Source organism: Carassius gibelio, chromosome B13 (assembly GCF_023724105.1).
Source record: "Carassius gibelio isolate Cgi1373 ecotype wild population from Czech Republic chromosome B13, carGib1.2-hapl.c, whole genome shotgun sequence".
NCBI classification, from domain to species: Eukaryota; Metazoa; Chordata; class Actinopteri; order Cypriniformes; family Cyprinidae; genus Carassius; species Carassius gibelio.
Window position 1 is genome coordinate 28,540,886 of NC_068408.1, and position 20,987 is coordinate 28,561,872.

Genomic DNA, 20,987 nt, shown 5'->3' on the forward strand with positions numbered 1-20,987 from the left:
TTGCACTGATGGCTTGAGCCCGACATCGCTGCTTGCAGCTATATTTATTATTATTATTATTATTATTATTATTAGGGCTCAAGCCTGGAGGGCGAGAGCCCTATTGTTTTCCTTAGAATTATTTATTATTATTATTATTATTTATTTTTTTTATTATTTTTTTTTCTAACGTTACGGGGGCTTTTGGGGCCCTTAACATGCTTAAAAAATCTTGAAAATTGGCACACACATTGGAACCTGCGGCCATTAGGGCCGGGCAGAGACTGATACACGGGCGTGACACAGGGGCTCTACAGCGCCCCCTGGAATATGGAGGGCCATATATCATACATACTTGTAAGTAGACGTACGAAACTCGGTACACGTATAGAACTCATCAATACAAACAACTTTCGTATTGCATGTCATAGGCTCCGCCCAACAGGAAGTCAGCTATTTAGAGTTATGTAAAAAGCGCATGCTCTGGAATTTGATATACTTGTCATAGGTTTTTTACTCGATTGCCACCAAACTCGGTCAACATGATCTCAAGACATTGGGGATGAAAAATTGCCAGGGGATTTTTGATATCTCGAACGGTTTGCTCGTAGCGAGGCGTTGAATTTATGGCTAGAATTGAGAAACAGGAAGTGTCTAATACCATCCACATACATTTCCTAATTTTAATCAAACTTCAACAGATTATTCATTGTATGATGTCGATCGCATATATGTGACTATTAGGAGTCAAAGTTATAGCGCCACCAACTGGCAGCAGGAAGTGTGTCATTTTCAAAATGCTTTGAATTCAGCATCTTATTTTTACTCTATTTGCTTCAAACTTCATCAGAATAATGTTAAAACACAGCCGATATAAATCTGCTGGGGGGATATTGATATCTAAAAATATTGTTGCCGTGGCAACATGTGAAACTGGAATACTTCTCAGGTGATTTTGAGGCATATAACATGCTTATAATTTCATCAAACTCAGAACACATATGAGTATTAGTGACAGCTAGACACTGGCAAAAGTTCATAAGAGGGCGTGGAAGAGGCACTCTATAGCGCCACCTTTTGTCAAAAGTGGGTGGGTTAGTTTTAGCTACTGACACCAAACTCTGTACATATATTGGTCTCATCAAGACGGACAACTTTCTAATTTACAGTCATCAGCTACGACCAACTGGAAGTTGGCTATTTTGATTTGAATGTGGATTGTTTTTTACATTTAGCTGTGAATTAATGCATACTGCTCAGAGGAGAGTAACACTATACACACCAAACTTGGTCTACTCGTTGAAAAAACATTGAGGAACTTAAATTGTGAATGGGTTTTGGATAGCTTGGATGGTTTTGTCGTGGTGATTTTTTTAAATGACAGTAAAAATTGAATTATTAATTTTCCTGCATTTTTAAATTCCAAACACTTCAAAACCTTTTTTCATACAGAAAAAAAAAGTTATTTTGAGTAAATATGCAGTTTCATGACTTTACAACACTGTATGGATAACATAAAATAAAAAACTGTCAGACATCTCCTCTCACTCTGTCCATCTGTTTGAGTGTGTGTGCTTAGACTTCCATTGTCTGAGAGAAAATGCGCCCCTACAGGTGCAGTTACCGGACTAAAAAAGGGAGGAGACTCTTGGTTTCACTTTTAAATCGGTTAAAATACAAATAAATACTTGGATTTAATTTACACTGACAAGCTAAACCAACATATATGATTATTATCAGGTCAGGGCTCATTAATAATCGATGTGTGGTCAGTGATACGTGAGAAACAGAGAGATGAATCACCGCTCTGAGCATGAGCGTGTGGAATGATGAGCTCAGAAAAAACGAGTTTATTCTTGTTTTATAGCTATTAAAAATAAAGTATTGCAGCGATATCACACAATTCACCAATCAGAACACACCAAGAGCTAAATTAAGATGTTTTTGAACTGTTTGTGTGAAAATGAAATATTCGCGGCTGCCTATCTGAAATCACCGCTCCGATCAGCGCGTACAGTGTCACAAGTTCAAAACAAACAAATTTATTCTTGTTTAAGAGCTTTTTAAAATAAATTATTGCCATAAATGCACACAATACACCCATTATAACACAACACGAGCTAAATGCAGGTGTTTGTGACCCGTTTATGTGCGCAAGACTGTTTGAAAGCTTGACTGGCAGAATAACATATATCTCTCGAGCTGCAGGATTCTGCCTTTCGTCGTAAGAACGAACACATCACGGACAAGATTATTTCAAAATACATAATAGCTTGGCTAATATAAACGAAAACAGCCACGTGAACATAAACTGTTGAGAAATAAATCTGAAGTGGATCTACTGGATTTTAATATTAAGTGACCGCATATACCAGCTGCTTCTGTCTTCAATTTTAATCTATATAAAAAATTAAACTCATTCATCTTGGCTCCTTTTTTTTAATGTGTGTACGTATTTATTTATTATTTTGCTCTAACAAGACTTAATCTATATTTAATTAAATCAATTACATTTTATTTTACATTTGATTTGTCCATTTCTGCATCTTAACGCCTAAAAACCTAAAACATGCTCTATTATACTATTGTTAGCAATTTCTTTATCGTCCAATTTATCTGGTGTACACACTTTTATTTTCATAATAAACTTGTTTGTTAGACTATACACAGTTACAGTGGTCTATAATAAATATTAACAGGTTTTATTCAAGCTGTTTAGAATGATTGCCATAGGCTAGTTTTTTTAAATGTAAATTTAACAAAATAAATAAAAAAATTAATAAATGAAAAAACATTGGAAAAGAATAACTGTTGTACTTTTTTATACATTTTGTATAATTTCATAGTTTATGCATTATAGTTATAAAAACAAATAAATTTAGCCACTCACATAGAAATCTTGGGCCTTATCCTTTTCTGACAGTTTTAGGGATTTTAAAAAATCCTAAAAAACCTTATTTGTGGTGCAAATAATAATTTCAAATTAATTTGATACTGACTTCTGACATCCTGTGACATGATATTTATTTGAATTTACATAATCTCATGGATGTAACAGTAAATCTGTTCAGCTCACAGATCAAGACTAAGCTGTAATGCAAGCAGAACTTTCACAAATGCTTGTAGGTCAATAAAATCATTACAAAACACTTACAAATCATTTAAGGGATTTGATAACACTGTAAAATAATGTCTAATTTGTTAACATTAGCAAATGCATTGATAACACTTTATAATAACTGCACTCATTAGTAAATAGTCAGTTCATGCTTTATAAAGCCTTGTCCCAATATTAATAGTCAGTAGTAAGCAGTTTATAAATACAGCTATAAATAGCTCATTTATTAAAAAGGAGAGTAAAGGGTCAGTTATCTTCCTATGAAAAATAAAAAAATAAAAATAAACAAACAACAACACAGATTGATACAGAACTCAGAAATGTTATTGTGGATTTATGATAAACTCAGCCTGTAAATGAATTCATTCTCCTCCAAGAAGACACAAGTAGTTCACACCAAACTGTTTTAACATGAAGCCATATACTGAAGATGTTAAATTTCGAATGGGTTTAGGATACCTTAAATGGTGTGGCCATAGCGATTTATTAAGTGAACATAAAATAATACAATAGTTATTTTACTATATCTTTAAAATTTTTAATTCCAACTCTTCATAATTTTTTATATACGTAGAAGTCATAATTTGAAGGAAGCACAGTAAGTTTCATAGCTTTATCATTTTCAAGAGCCAGCATAAAATTAAAACTATCATAACGTATAAATCAAGCTTGCAATTCTTAGTACCAATAATGGCCACCAGATTGAGCTATAGGATTACTTTTAAATAATTATTGTAGAAACAAGTATGATTTAAATCATTTATAGAAATCTTTCAAAGAAAAATAATATGTATTTTATGTATTTTACAGATAAAATGACCCTCCCTTAATTAGAATAACAAGCTGAAGTATTGTGAACCGTATATTAAGAATAATTCTTTATAGGCTTTATGGACAGATACGTTTTGAGTGACTCTTGAAGGATCAGCACCACATCCTCTTTTACCACTGTTTAAAGAATGCATCTTACAGTACAGGTGTGGATGAATTTTGAATAGCTTGAATGGTTTTGTCGTGGTGATTTTTTGAAATAACAGTAAAAAAGTAACCAGTAAATGTCTTTTTTTTTTTTTTAAGTGCAGCTTCTAAACACTTCAAAAAAATGTACACATAGAAGACAAGTCATTCTGAGGAAATATACATAGTTTCATGACTATACAACACTATATGGATGATAGAAAATTAAAAAACTACATCTGATGTCACTCTGTCCCTCTGTCACTGTGGGTAGTGTGTGTGTGTGTGTGTGTGTGTGTGTTAAGTGAATTAGGTGTGAAACTATCAGGGAGCATTTAGTCTCCAGCGCCAACATTTTACAGAACTGCCACTTTCCTGGAGTCTCAGAATTACAATGTGTCAGGTTCTGAGAGATCTAAGATTCCAAAAAATGATTGAATTAGAATACCATGAAGTATTGTGAAATACTATATATTAAGACTTTATATATAGGCTTTATGAACAGATTAGAGTGGCTCGTGAAGGACCAGCACCACCTCCTCTTGTCTGATGGTTTGAGGAATATATCTTCCAGAATCCGGGATTAAGATTTAGGAGCTCATTTTTATTCCACCTCCTTTCCTGAAAGTCTGTCTTGCAGAATTGACTAAAAATTAATCTTCACATTAATTCCTAATTATTTATTAGCAATTATCACCTCGTGACCCAGTCAGCATTTTTGTACAATGGTCAAGTCTTAACTTATCTATTTCTGTATTGCATTTGTGTTTGATATTTCTCATGGGTATTTCATAATTTATGACTTTGAGTTAAAACAGTTTGAGTTAAAACTCTTTTTTAGCGAATTTCATCTGTAAAAGAAAACATGCCTAATAATTCTGCACACATGAATATAAGGAGTTTTTCTCTTCCAGCTTTCCTGGACTATTGTATAGCACTCATAAATGATTAAATAAAAAATAATGGTAGTTAAATATATATTGTTCTGTGAATGTGATTTTAAAGTCTAGATGATTCGGATTAACCCTTTAACTGCCATATCCTTTAAAACCTCACTGCCAGAGGGATATTGTGAATGCATGTGCCTGCTGGGCACAGTTTACCTGATGCCACCGGGGTGGCGATGGCACTGGTGGCTTGAGCCCGCCATCGCTGCTTGCAGCTATATTTAGGGCTCAAGCCTGGAGGGCGAGAGCCCTATTGTTTTCCTTAGGATTATTTGTTATTATTATTATTATTTTTCTTCAAGGTTTCGGGGGCTTTTGGGGCCCTTAACATGCTCAAAAACTCTTGAAAATTGGCACACACCTTGGAACCTGCGGCCATTAGGGCCGGGCAGAGTCTGATACACGGGCGTGGCACAGGGGCTCTACAGCGCCCCCTGTAGTACTGAGGGCCATATATCATGCATACTTGCACGTATACATATGAAACTTGGTACATATATATAACTCATCAAACCAAACAACTTTCACACTGCATGTCATAAGCTCCGCCCAACAGGAAGTTGGCTATTTAGGGTTTTATGAAAAACACATGCTCTGGAATTTGATATACTCCTCTGAGGAACTCCACCCGTTCACCACCAAACTCGGTGAACACAATCTCAAGACATTGGGGATGCTAAATTGCGAAGAGATTTTTGATATCTCGAACGGTTTGCCCGTGGCGAGGCGTTGAAATTATGGCGAGAAAGGAGAAACAGGAAATGTATAATAACATCCACATACATTTCCTGAATTTGATCAAACTTAATTGGTTTGTTCATTTTATGATACCGATCATATATATGTGAATATTAGGAGTCAAAGGTATAGCGCCACCAACTGGCAGCAGGAAGTGAATCATTTTCAAAACGCTTTGAATTCAGCATCTTATTTTTACTTGATTTGCTTCAAACTTCATCAGAATAATGACAAAACACGGCCGAAGAAAATCTGTTGTGGGGATATTTATATCTAATATAGTGTTGCCATGGCAACGTGTCAAACTTGAATGTTCTGTTCTGGTGATTTTTAGGCAGATAACTAGCTCAGATTTACATGAAACTCGAAACAGATATCAGTATTAAAGATAGCTAGACCATGGCAAAAGCTTTTAAAAGGGCGTGAAGGAGGCACTCTATAGCGCCACCTTTTGTCAAAAGTGGGGGGATTAGTTTTAGCTACAGACACCAAACTTGGTACATAAATTGTTCTTATCAAGACGGACAACTTTCTAATTCACAGTCATCAGCTACGACCAACAGGAAGTCTGCTATTTTGATTTGAATATTTAAATTGAGCTCTGATTTAATGCATACTCCTCACAGGAAATGTTCACTATACTCACCAAACTTTGTCTACATGTTGAAAAAACATTGAGGAACTTAAATTGCGAAAAAGCTTGAACGGTTTTGTCGTGGTGATTTTTTTGAAATGACAGTAAAAAGGGAATCATTAATTGTCTTGTATTTTTAAATTGCAGCTTCCAAACACTTAAAAAAAAATTCATACAGAGATCAAATCATTCTGAGGACATATGCATAGTTTCATGACTTTACAACACTGTATGATTAAAAGAAAATTAAAAAACTGTCAGACATCTCAACTCACTCTGTCCCTCTGTTTGAGGAATGTATGTGTGCTGACCAAGTGTGTGTGTGTGTGTGTGTGTGTGTGTCTGTGAGTGGGGGATGGGCATGAGCTGAGTGGCAGACACAATGAGAGACAGAAAGAGAGAGAAAGAAAGAGAGAGAGAGACTTAATCATCTATTTAATCACCAGAAAAAAAAAATATTTTAAATTGTTATTTTTTGTTGCTGTTGCTAACATTGCTGTTTTCATTACAGCTTAAGAAATCTCTTAGGCCTTATCCTTTTCTGACAGTTTCAGGAATTAAAAACAAAATTCTAAAAATACTTATTTGTGCTGCAAATAATAATTTCAAACTCATTTGATACTGACCTATTCCATCCTGTGACATGACATTTATCTTAATTTACATAATCTCATGGATGTAACAGTAAAACTGTTCAGCTCACAGATCAAGACTAAGCTGTAATGCAAGCAGAACTTTCACAAATGCTTATAAGTCATTAAATGATTTTATAACACTGTAAAATAATGTTTAATTTGTTAACATTAGTAAATGCATTGGTAACACTTTATAATAACTGCACTCATTAGTAAATAGTCAGTTCATGCTTTATAAAGTCTTGTCCCAACTTAAATAGTCATTAATAAGCAGCTTATAAATACAACTATAAATAGCTTGATCTTGGTTTATAAGCACATTTATTAAAAAGGAGAGTAAAGAGTCAGTTATCTTCCTATGAAAAATAAAAAAAATAAAAATAAACAAACAACACAGATTGATACAGATCTCAGAAATTTTATTGTGGATTTATGATCAAATCAGCCTGTAAATGAATCATACTCCTTCAAGAAGACACAAGTAGTTCACACCAAACTTTTTCAACATGATGCCAATATACTGAAGATGTTAAATTGCGAATGGGTTTAAGATACCTTAAATGGCGTGGCCATACCGATTTATTAAAGTAACATAAAAAAATACAATAGTTATTTTACTATATCTTTAACATTCTTCATTCCAACTCTTCATCATTTTTTATATACGTAGAAGTCATCATTTGAAGGAATCACAGTAAGTTTCATAGCTTTATCATGTCCAGGAGCCACCATAAAATTAAAACTATCATAACATATAAATCAAGCTTGCAATTCTTAGTACCAATAATGGCCACCAGATGGAGCTATAGGATTACTTTTAAATAATTATTGTAGAAACGAATATGATTTAAATCATTTATAGAAATCTTTCAAAGAAAAATATGTATTTTACTGATAAAATGACCCTCACTTAATTAGAATAATATGCTGAAGTATTGTGAAATACTGTGTATTAAGAATAATTCTTTATAGGCTTTATGGACAGATAAGTTTGGAGTGACTCTGAAGGATCAGCACCACATCCTCTTTTACCACTGTTTAAAGAATGTATCTTACAGTACAGGTGCGAATGAATTTTGGATAGCTTGAATGGTTTTGTCATGGTGATTTTTTGAAATAACAGTAAAAAAGGAACCAGTAAATGTCTTTTATTTTTTTAAGTGCAGCTTCTAAACACTTCAACAAAATGTACACATAGAAGACAAGTCATGCTGAGGAAATATGCATAGTTTCATGACTACACAACACTATATGGATGAGAGAAAAAAAAAAAAACTACCATACATCTGATGTCACTCTGTCCCTCTGTAACTGTGGGTAATGTGTGTGTGTGTGTGTGTGTGTGTTTGTGTGTGTGCTGAGTTTGTGTGAATGTGTGAGAGAGGAGATGGGCTTGGTGTCAGAGAGAGAGAGAGAGAGAGAGAGAGGGAGGGAGACTTAATCATCTCTTTAATCACCAGCAGAGAAAAAATAAGCAATTTTGTGTTGTTGTTGTTGTTGTTGTTTTTTCATCATTACAGCTTAAGAAATATCTTAGGCCTCAACATCAACTGTTGCTGCATCATATAGCCTTCTCCCAAAATTAATAGTCATTAGTAAGCATTTTCTAAATACAGCTATAATTAAATTGTTCATGGTTTATATGCACATTTATTTTGAGGAGATTAAATGCTGTAATCTTCCTAAAAAAATAAAATTAAATAAACAAACAGAACTCAGAAACACTTATTTCTAGATGCAATAAAAGAAAACTGTACACTATATATATATATACACAATTGCATAAGTTTATATTTAATTTTTTTTTATCAAGTCAAAAATAACAGCAAATAACAATGTCAATTAAAAAAACGCAATAGTATTAGAATAGCACAACATATTGTGGAATACTATATTAAGACTTTATATATAGGCTTTATGAACAGATGAAGTACTAGCATCACCTCCTCTTGTACGACGGCTTGAGGAATATATCTTCCAGATAGTACCGCCGCTCCCTATATGCAGAATACGCAGTCTTCGTAGGGCACCAACTCCCAGAGGTGGCACCATCCCAGTAGCTCATAAAAAAATAAAACATGCGCCATTCTCCCATCCGCGCTCGCGACCGCTCGGACATTTGCGGATGAATGTTCGTAATTGATGGATGGACATCTATGCCCGGGTAAAAGACATCAGCAATCCGGCACAGAGAAAAGAAAAATAAAGTAAAAAAAAAAAAAAAAAAAAACCGGCATAAAGTTGGCTTGACATTGGACATTCGAGAGTCTCAAATTTAGGGTCTCTAAAGTTACATGTGATATTGTTATACACTTTTCTAACGTCAGTAGCATTTGAAGAGTATGACTTACAGTCATAAAACAACTGTAATTGTCCATCTAGGTGACAGCTTTAATGCATAATTAAATTGAATGTTTGATATCTATTAAAACAAACTGTAAGTCATATGTAAATTATGCTACTTTTTCACATGGGCTCAAACGCAAATTTGAAGCTCAATAGCATTTGAGGAAAAAGACTTGCAGTCATAAAACAATTGTAATGTGTTCATTTAGGTGTCAGCTACGATGCACACCTTATACATTTTTTATATATATTAAAATAAAGTGTTACTAAAGTTATATATATTGTTCTGTGTATGTGATTTCAAAGTCTAGATGGGTCGGATTAACCCTTTAACTGCCATATCCCTTAAAATTTGATTGCCAGAGGGTTACTTTAAATGCTTATGCCCGCTGGGCACAGTTTTCCCGATGCCACCGGGGTGGCGTTGCACTGATGGCTTGAGCCCGCCATCACTGCTTGCAGCTATATTTAGGGCCCGAGCACCGATGGTGTGAGGACCCTCTTGGAATTGCTCCGTTTATTATTATTATTATTATTATTATTATTATTAGGGCCCGAGCACCGAGGTGCGAGGACCCTCTTGTATCTGCTTTGTTTTTTATTATTATTCTTCTTCTTCTTCTTCTTCTTCTTCTTCTCCCGAATGAATCGCATTTTTGAGGGCTTTAACATGCTCAAAAAGTCATGAAACTTTGCACACGCGTCAAACCTGGTGAAAATTTTCGTCTGATATAGGATTCAGAAGAGGGTGTGGCAAAATGGCTCGACAGCGCCACCTATACCAAGAAAATCAACAGCCTTCCAGCTATGTTTCACGTACATGCACGAAAATTGGCACACATATGTAACACACCAATACCTACAAAAAAGACTCTTGGAGCGAAATTCTAAACCCAACAGGAAGTCGGTTATTTTTAATATTATGAGCATATTTTGTGTAATTTTGGTCATTTCCATGTGTTGTATTTTAACGAACTCCTCCTAGAGAGTTCTTCAAATCAACACCAAATTTGGTATGCCTAATCTAAAGGCCTTTGCGATGTTAAATTGCGAAGATCTTGAGTTTTCGTTGAAGGGCGTGTCCGTGGCGGCCTGGCGAATTTCGATGATTCGCCATGAAAAATGAAGTTGCTATAACTCACACATACAATGTCCAATCTGCCCCAAACTTCACATGTTTGATGAGACTCCGAACCTGAACAGATTGACATGCCCATATTCAGTTATAGTCATAGCGCCACCTATTGGCAACAGGAAGTGACATATTTTACGCTGCGACGAACTACTCCTAGAAATTTTATGACATCAATGTCTTTTTTGTGGTCAGTCTAATCTAAAGGCCTGTGCGATGTTCAATTGTGAAGATCTTGAGTTTTCGTTAAAAGGCTTGTTCATGGCGCCGCGACGAAGTTCGATGTCTCGCCATGGGAATAAAAGATGTTATAACTCAGGCATAAAATGTCCGATCTTCCCCAAACTTCACATGTGTGATAAGAGTCCTGGCCTGAACAGATCTGCAGGCCAATATTCCAGCGGGTGTGGCAGAATGGCTCTATAGCGCCACCTATACACATTCAACGGAGTGCGCCTCGAGCTATGTTTCACGTACATGTACAAAAATTGGTACACACATGTAACACACCAATACCTACAAAAAAGTCTCTTGGTACGAAATCCGGATCCCAACAGGAAGTCGGTTATTTTGAATTTTCCATACAAAATTGGTGTTGTTCTTGCCATTTTTTAGGGGTTGTACTTTAACGAACTCCTCCTAGAGATTTATTCAGATCAACACCAAACTTGGTCAGTCTAATCTAAAGCCATTTGCGATGTTAAATTGCGAAGGACTTGAGGTTTCGTTGAAGGGCGTGTCCATGGCGGCCTGACAAATTTCGATGTTTCGCCATGAAAAAGGAAGTTGCTGTAACTCAGACATACAATGTCCAATCTGCCCCAAACTTCACATGTTGGATGAGACTCTTGACCTGAACAGATCTACATGCCCATATTCAGTTATAGTCATAGCGCCACCTATTGGCAACAGGAAGTGACATATTTTACACTGCGACAAACTACTCCTAGAGATTTTATGACATCAATGTATTTTTTGTGGTCAGTCTAATCTGAAGGACTGTGCAATGTTAGCTTGTGGAGATCTTGAGTTTTTGTTAAAGGGCGTGTCCATGGTGCCATGACGAAGTTCGATGTCTCGCCATGGGAATAAAAGATGTTATAACTCAGGCATAAAATGTCCGATCTTGCCCAAACTTCACATGTGTGATAAGGGTCCTGGCTTGAACACATCTGAAGGCCATTATTCCATTATAACGATAGCACCACCTGCTGGCAACAGGAAGATTGGCACACATATGGAATAAACTTTGATATATTGCACTTATATTTATGAGTTTAAATGCATATTTCTCAACGTTCACCTTTTTACTAAAGCCACACGATGGCGGTGAGCCCGGGTGCGAGGGCCCGTTCATCGCTGCTTGCAGCTTTAATTATTATTATTATTATTCTTCTCCAAAATGAATCGCATTTTTGAGGGCCTAAACATTCTCGAAAAGTCATGAAACTTTGCACACACCTCAGAACTGGTGAAAATTTACGTCTGATATGGGTTTCAGAAGTGGGTGTGGCAAAATGGCTCAACAGCGCCACCTATACACGTTCAACGGTGTGCGCCTCGAGCTACGTTTCATGTACATGTATGAAAATCAGTATACACATGTAACTCTCCAATACCTACAAAAAAGTCTCTTGGAGCAAAATCCGAAACCCAACAGGAAGTCAGTTATTACTAATATTATGAGCAAATTTTGTGTCATTTTTGTCATTTCCATGCGTTGTATTTTAACGAACTCCTCCTAGAGATTCATTCAGATCAACACCAAATTTGGTATGCCTAATCTGAAGGCCTTTGCGATGTTAAATTGCGAAGCTTTTGAGTTTTCGTTAATGGGCGTGTCCGTGGCGGCCTGGCGAATTTCGATGATTCGCCATGAAACAGGAAGTTGCTATAACTCAGACATACAATGACCAATCTGCCCCAAACTTCACATGTTTGATGAGACTCCTGACCTGAACAGATTGACATGCCCATATTCAGTTATAGTCATAGCGCCACCTATTGGCAACAGGAAGTGACATATTTTACACTGCGATGAACTACTCCTAGAAATTTTATGACCTCAATGTATTTTATGTAGTCAGTCTAATCTAAAGGCCTGTGCGATGTAAAGTTGTGAAGATCTTGAGTTTTCGTTAAAAGGCGTGTCCATGGCGCCATCACGAAGTTCGATGTCTCGCCATGGGAATAAAAGATGTTATAACTCAGGCATAAAATGTCCGATCTTCCCCAAACTGCACATGTGTGATAAGAGTCCTGGCCTGAACACATCTGAAGGCCAAAATTCCATCAGGTGTGGCAAAATGGCTCGATAGCGCCACCTATACACTTTCAACAGAGTGCGCCTCGAGCTATGTTTCACGTACATGTACAAAAATACACATGTAACACACCAATACCTACAAAAAAGTCTCTTGGTACGAAATCCGAATCCCAACAGGAAGTTGGTTATTTAGAATTTTCTCTGCAAAATTGGCGTTGTTTTTGCCATTTTCAGGGGTTGTACTTTAACGAACTCCTCCTAGAGATTTATTCAGATCAACACCAAACCTGGTCAGTGTAATCTTAAGCCCTTTGCGATGTTAAATTGCGAAGATCTTTAGATTTCGTTAAAGGGCGTGTCCATGGCGGCCTGACAAATTTCGATGTTTCGCCATGAAAAAGGAAGTTGCTGTAACTCAGACATACAATGTCCAATCTGCCCCAAACTTCACATGTTAGATAAAACTTCTGCCCTTAACAGATCTACTTGCCCACATTCAGTTATAGTCATAGCGCCACCTATTGGCAACAGGAAGTGACATGTTTTACACTGCGACAAAATACTCCTATAATTTTTTTGAGATTAACATATATTTTGTGGTCAATCTAATCTAAAGGCCTGTGCAATGTTAACTTTTGGAGATCTTGAGTTTTTGTTAAAGGGCGTTTCCATGGCGCCATGACAAAATTTGATGTCTTGCCACAGCAAGAGAAGTTGTTGTAACTCAAGCATAAAATGTTCAATCTTCCCCAAACTTCACATGTTTGATAAGAGTCCTGGCCTGAACACATCTGAAGGCCAATATTCCATTATAATGATAGCGCCACCTGCTGGCAACGGTAAGATTGGCACATATATGGGATATACTTTGATATATTCCACTTATATTTAGGACATTAAATGCATATTTCTCACTGTTCACCTTTTTACTAAAGCCACTCGCTGGCGGTGAGCCCGGGTGCGAGGGCCCGTTCATCGCTGCTTGCAGCTTTAATTAGGGCTCAAGCCCGAAGGGGCGAAGAGCCCTATTGTTCTTCTAAGGATTATTCTTCTTATTATTATTATTTTTTTATTTTTTATTAAACCTTCCGGGGGTTTTTGGAGGCCTTAACATGCTCAAAAACTCTTGAAAATTGGCACACACATTGGAATCTGCGGCCATCAGGACGCCACAGAGACTGGGACCCGGGCGTGGCACAGGGGCTCTACAGCGCCCCCTGGAACACAGTCAGAAATCTTGAACCATAGCTCACACACACTTTCATGTATTTATATGAAACTCAGTACACTTATAGATCTCATTGAGCCGAACAACTTTCGCACTCTATGTCATAGGCTCCGCCCAACAGGAAGTCAGCTATTTAGGGCTGTTTATAAAAAGCATGCTCTGGAATTTGATATACTTGTCATAGGTCTTTTACTTGATTGCCACCAAACTCGGTCAACATGATCTCAAGACATTGGGGATGGAAAATTGCGAGGGGATTTTTGATATCTCGAACGGTTTGCCCGTGGCGAGGCGTTGAAATTATGGCGAGAAATGAGAAACAGGAAATGTCTAATAACATCCACATACATTTCCTGAATTTGATCAAACTTCATTGGTTTGTTCGTTGTATGATACCGATCGTATATATGTGACTATTAAGAGTCAACATTATAGCGCCACCAACTGGCAGCAGGAAGTGTGTCATTTTCCAAATGCTTTGAATTCAGCATCTTATTTTTACTCTATTTACTTAAAACTTCATCAGAATAATGACAAAACATGGCCGATGTAAATCTGTTGTGGGGATATTGATATCTGATATAGTGTTGCCATGGCAACGTGTCAAACTTGAATGTTCTGTTATGGTGAGTTTGAGGCAGACAACAAGCTCAGATTTACATGAAACTCAAAACACATATCAGTATTAGTGATAGCTAGACAATGGCAAAAGCTTTTAAAAGGGCGTGAAGGAGGCACTCTATAGCGCCACCTTTTGTCAAAAGTGGGGGGGTTAGTTTTAGCTACAGACACCAAACTTGGTACATAAATTGTTCTTTTCAAGACGGACAACTTTCTAATTCACAGTCATCAGCTACGACCAACAGGAAGTCGGCTATTTTGATTTGAATATTTAAATTGAGCTCTGATTTAATGCATACTCCTCACAGGAAATGTTCACTATACTCACCAAACTTTGTCTACATGTTGAAAAAACATTGAGGAACTTAAATTGCGAACGGATTTTGGTTAGCTTGAACGGTTTTGTCGTGGTGATTTTTTGAAATGACAGTAAAAAGGGAATCATTAATTGTCTTGTATTTTTAAATTGCAGCTTCCAAAAACTTAAAAAAAAAATCATACAGAGATCAAATCATTCTGAGGACATATGCATAGTTTCATGACTTTACAACACTGCATGATTAAAAGAAAATTAAAAAACTGTCAGACATCTCAACTCACTCTGTCCCTCTGTTTGAGGAATGTATGTGTGCTGACTGAGTGTGTGTGTGTGTGTGTGTGTGTGTCTGTGATTGGGGGATGGGCATGAGCTGAGTGGCAGACACAATGAGAGAGAGAAAGAGAGAGAGAGAGAGAGAGAGACTTAATCATCTCTTTAATCACCAGAAAAAAAAAATATTTTAAATTGTTATTTTTTGTTGCTTTTGCTAACATTGTTTTCATTACAGCTTAAGAAATCTCTTAGGCCTTATCCTTTTCTGACAGTTTCAGGAATTAAAAACAAAATTCTAAAAATACTTATTTGTGCTGCAAATAATAATTTAAATCTCATTTGATACTGACCTATTCCATCCTGTGACATGACATTTATCTTAATTTACATAATCTCATGGATGTAACAGTAAAACTGTTCAGCTCACAGATGAAGACTAAGCTGTAATGCAAGCAGAACTTTCACAAATGCTTATAAGTCATTCAAGGATTTTATAACACTGTAAAATAATGTCTAATTTGTTAACATTAGTAAATGCATTGGTAACACTTTATAATAACTGCACTCATTAGTAAATAGTCAGTTCATGCTTTATAAAGCCTTGTCCCAATATTAATAGTCAGTAGTAAGCAGCTTATAAATACAGCTATAAATAGCTTGTTCTTGGTTTATAAGCACATTTATTAAAAAGGAGAGTAAAGGGTCAGTTATCTTCCTATGAAAAATAAAAAAATAAAAATAAAAAAACAACAACACAGATTGATACAGAACTCAGAAATGTTATTGTGGATTTATGATAAACTCAGTCTGTAAATGAATCATACTCCTCCAAGAAGACACAAGTAGTTCACACCAAACTTTTTCAACATGATGCCAATATACTGAAGATGTTAAATTGTGAATGGGTTTAGGATACCTTAAATGGTGTGGCCATACCGATTTATTAAAGTAACATAAAAAAATACAATAGTTATTTTACTATATCTTTAACATTCTTCATTCCAACTCTTCACAATTTTTTATATAGGTAGAAGTCATCATTTGAAAGAAGCACAGCAAGTTTCATAGCTTTATCATTTTCAAGAGCCAGCTTAAAATTAAAACTATCATAACATATAAATCAAGCTTGCAATTCTTAGTACCAATAATGGCCACCAGATGGCGATATATGATTACTTTTAAATAATTATTGTAGAAACAAGTATGATTTAAATCATTTATAGAAATCTTTCAAAGAAAAATAATATGTATTTTACTGATAAAATGACCCTCACTTAATTAGAATAATATGCTGAAGTATTGTGAAATACTGTGTATTAAGAATAATTCTTTATAGGCTTTATGGACAGATAAGTTTGGAGTGACTCTTGAAGGATCAGCACCACATCCTCTTTTACCACTGTTTAAAGAATTTATCTTACAGAACAGGTGCGAATGAATTTTGGATAGCTTGAAGGGTTTTGTCATGGTGATTTTTTTAAATAACAGTAAAAAAGGAACCAGTAAATGTCTTTTATTTTTTTAAGTGCAGCTTCTAAACACTTCAACAAAATGTACACATAGAAGACAAGTCATTCTGAGGAAATATGCATAGTTTCATGACTATACAACACTATATGGATGATAGAAAATTAAAAAAACTACCATACATCTGATGTCACTCTGTCCCTCTGGGTAATGTGTGTGTGTGTGTGTTTGTGTGTTAAGTGTGTGTGTGTTAAGTGTGTGTGCTGAGTTTGTGTGAATGTGTGGGAGAGGGGATGGGCTTGGTGTCAGAGAGAGAGAGAGAGAGAGAGAGAGAGAGGGAGGGAGACTTAATCATCTCTTTAATCACCAGCAGAAAAAAAAGCAATTTTGTGTTGTTGTTGTTTTTTCATCATTACAGCTTAAGAAATATCTTAGGCCTCAACATCAACTGTTGCTAGCCTACTCCCAAAATTAATAGTCATTAGTAAGCATTTTATAAATACAGCTATAATTAAATTGTTCATGGTTTATATGCACATTTATTTTGAGGAGATTAAAGGCTGTAATCTTCCTAAAAAAAAAAAAAAAAAAAAAAAAAAACAAACACAGAACTCAGAAACATTTATTTCAAGATGCAATAAAAGAAAACTGTACACTATATATATATATATATATACAATTGCATAAGTTTATATTTATTTTTTTTATCAAGTGTACAGCTAATAATAATAATAATAATAATAATGCATTTTATTTAAGGCGCCTTTCAAACCACTCAAGGTCACCGTACAACAAGTAACAACAGTAACAATATTAAAACAAAAAATAACAGCAAATAACAATGTCAGTAAAAAACCACAATAATATTAGAATAGCACAACATATTGTGGAATACTATATTAAGACTTTATATATAAGCTTTATGAACAGATAGGTTTTGAGAGTTTCTTCAAGTACTAGCATCACCTCCTCTTGTACGACGGTTTGAGGAATATATTTTCCAGATAGTACCGCCGCTCCCTATATGCAGAATACACAGTCTTCGTAGGGCACCAACTCCCAGAGGGGGCACCATCCCAGTAGCTAAAAAAAAATAAAACATGCGCCATTCTCCCATCCGCGCTCGCGACCGCTCGGACATTTGCGGATGAATGTTCGTAATTGATGGATGGACATCTATGCCCGGGTAAAAGATATCAGCAATCCGGCACAGAGAAAAGAAAAATAAAGTAAAAAACAAAACAAAAACAGGCATAAAGTTGGCTTGGCATTGGACATTCGAGAGTCTCAAATTTAGGGACCGTCTCTAAAGTTACATGTGATATTGTTATACACTTTTCTAACGTCAGTAGCATTTGAAGAGAATGACTTACAGTCATAAAAACAACTGTAATTGTTCATCTAGGTGACAGCTATAATGCACCATTAAATTGAATGTTTGATATTTATTAAACCAAACTGTAAGTCATATGTAAATTATGCTACTTTTTCACATGGGCTCAAAAGCAAATTTGAAGCTCAATAGCATTTGAGGAGAAAGACTTGCAGTCATAAACCAATTGTAATGTGTTCATTTAGGTGTCAGCTACGATGCACAACTTATAAATTTTTTATATATATTAAAATAAAGTGTTACTAAAGTTATATATATTGTTCTGTGTATGTGATTTCAAAGTCTAGACGGGTCGGATTAACCCTTTAACTGCCATATCCCTTAAAATTTGATTGCCAGAGGGTTACTGTAAATGCTTATGCCCACTGGGCACAGTTTTCCCGATGCCACCGGGGTGGTGTTGCACTGACGGCTTGAGCCCGCCATCGCTGCTTGCAGCTATATTTAGGGCCCGAGCACCGATGGTGTGAGGACCCTCTTGGAATTGCTCCGTTTATTATTATTATTATTATTATTATTATTATTATTATTATTCTTCTTCTCCAAAATGAATCGCATTTTTGAGGGCCTAAACATGCTCGAAAAGTCATGAAACTTTGCACACACCTCAGAACTGGCGAAAATTTACGTCTGATATGGGTTTCAGAAGTGGGTGTGGCAAAATGACTCAACAGCGCCACCTATACACGTTCAACGGTGTGCGCCTCGAGCTACGTTTCATGTACATGTATGAAAATCGGTATACACATGTAACTCTCCAATACCTACAAAAAAGTCTCTTGGAGCAAAATCCGAAACCCAACAGGAAGTCGGTTATTACTAATATTATGAGCAAATTTTGTGTCATTTTTGTCATTTCCATGCGTTGTATTTTAATGAACTCCTCCTAGAGATTCATTCAGATCAACACCAAATTTGGTATGCCTAATCTGAAGGCCTTTGCGATGTTAAATTGCGAAGCTTTTGAGTTTTCGTTAATGGGCGTGTCCGTGGTGGCCTGGCGATTTTCGATGATTCGCCATGAAACAGGAAGTTGCTATAACTCACACATACAATGTCCAATCTGCCCCAAACTTCACATGTTTGATGAGACTCCTGACCTGAACAGATTGACATGCCCATATTCAGTTATAGTCATAGCGCCACCTACTGGCAACAGGAAGTGACATATTTTACACTGCGATGAACTACTCCTAGAAATTTTATGACATCAATGTCTTTTTTGTGGTCAGTCTAATATAAAGGCCTGTGTGATGTTTAGTTGTGAAGATCTTGAGTTTTCATTAAAAGGCGTGTCCATGGCGCCGTCACGAAGTTCGATGTCTCGCCATAGGAATAGAAGATGTTATAACTCAGGCATAAAATGTCCGATCTTCCCCAAACTGCACATGTGTGATAAGAGTCCTGGCCTGAACACATCTGAAGGCCAACATTCCATCAGGTGTGGCAAAATGGCTCGATAGCGCCACCTATACACTTTCAACAGAGTGCGCCTCGAGCTATGTTTCAAGTACATGTACAAAAATCGTTATACACATGTAACACACCAATACCTACAAAAAAGTCTCTTGGCACGAAATCCGAATCCCAACAGGAAGTCGGTTATTTAGAATTTTCTCTGCAAAATTGGCGTTGTTTTTGCCATTTTCAGGGGTTGTACTTTAACGAACTCCTCCTAGAGATTTATTCAGATCAACACCAAACCTGGTCAGTGTAATCTTAAGCCCTTTGCGATGTTAAATTGCGAAGATCTTTAGATTTCGTTAAAGGGCGTGTCCATAGCGGCCTGACAAATTTCGATGTTTCGCCATGAAAAAGGAAGTTGCTGTAACTCAGATATACAATGTCCAATCTGCCCCAAACTTCACATGTTAGATAAAACTTCTGCCCTTAACAGATCTACATGCCCACATTCAGTTATAGTCATAGCGCCACCTATTGGCAACAGGAAGTGACATGTTTTACGCTGCGAAAAACTACTCCTATAATTTTTTTGAAATTAACATACATTTTGTGGTCAGTCTAATCTAAAGGCCTGTGCAATGTTAACTTTTGGAGATCTTGAGTTTTTGTTAAAGGGCGTTTCCATGGCGCCATGACAAAATTTGATGTCTTGGCACAGCAAGAGAAGTTGTTGTAACTTAAGCATAAAATGTTCAATCTTCCCCAAACTTCACATGTTTGATAAGAGTCCTGGCCTGAACACATCTGAAGGCCAATATTCCATTATAATGATAGCGCCACCTGCTGGCAACGGTAAGATTGGCACATATATGGGATATACTTTGATATATTCCACTTATATTTAGGACATTAAATGCATATTTCTCAACGTTCACCTTTTTACTAAAGCAACACGATGGCGGTGAGCCCGGGTGCGAGGGCCCGTTCATCGCTGCTTGCAGCTTTAATTATTATTATTATTCTTCTTCTCCAAAATGAATCGCGTTTTTGAGGGCCTAAACATGCTCGAAAAGTCATGAAACTTTGCACACACCTCAGAACTGGCGAAAATTTACGTCTGATATGGGTTTCAGAAGTGGGTGTGGCAAAATGACTCAACAGCGCCACCTATACACGTTCAACGGTGTGCGCCTCGAGCTACGTTTCATGTACATGTATGAAAATCGGTATACACATGTAACTCTCCAATACCTACAAAAAAGTCTCTTGGAGCAAAATCCGAAACCCAACAGGAAGTCGGTTATTACTAATATTATGAGCAAATTTTGTGTCATTTTTGTCATTTCCATGCGTTGTATTTTAACGAACTCCTCCTAGAGATTCATTCAGATCAACACCAAATTTGGTATGCCTAATCTGAAGGCCTTTGCGATGTTAAATTGCGAAGCTTTTGAGTTTTCGTTAATGGGCGTGTCCGTGGCGGCCTGGCGAATTTCGATGATTCGCCATGAAACAGGAAGTTGCTATAAC

At 36.4% G+C, this 20,987-nt stretch overlaps 1 protein-coding gene and 2 long non-coding RNA genes across 4 annotated transcripts in view; 2 read left to right on the forward strand and 1 right to left on the reverse strand.

Moving 5' to 3' along the window:
- LOC127970073 (uncharacterized) lies at window positions 1–17,929 on the forward strand. The gene is made up of 2 exons (XR_008156505.1): window positions 1–9,050; window positions 17,726–17,929. It is a non-coding gene; the product is annotated as an uncharacterized LOC127970073 (long non-coding RNA).
- LOC127970069 (exportin-5) overlaps window positions 1–20,987 on the forward strand; it is a 173,632-nt gene that overhangs the window by 142,204 nt on the left and 10,441 nt on the right. The window lies entirely within an intron of this gene.
- LOC127970074 (uncharacterized) overlaps window positions 10,537–20,987 on the reverse strand; it is an 18,688-nt gene continuing 8,237 nt past the window's right edge. Inside the window, exon 3 of the long non-coding RNA XR_008156506.1 lies at window positions 10,537–11,002. This is a non-coding gene — a long non-coding RNA (uncharacterized LOC127970074). The remainder of the gene's footprint in view (window positions 11,003–20,987) is intronic.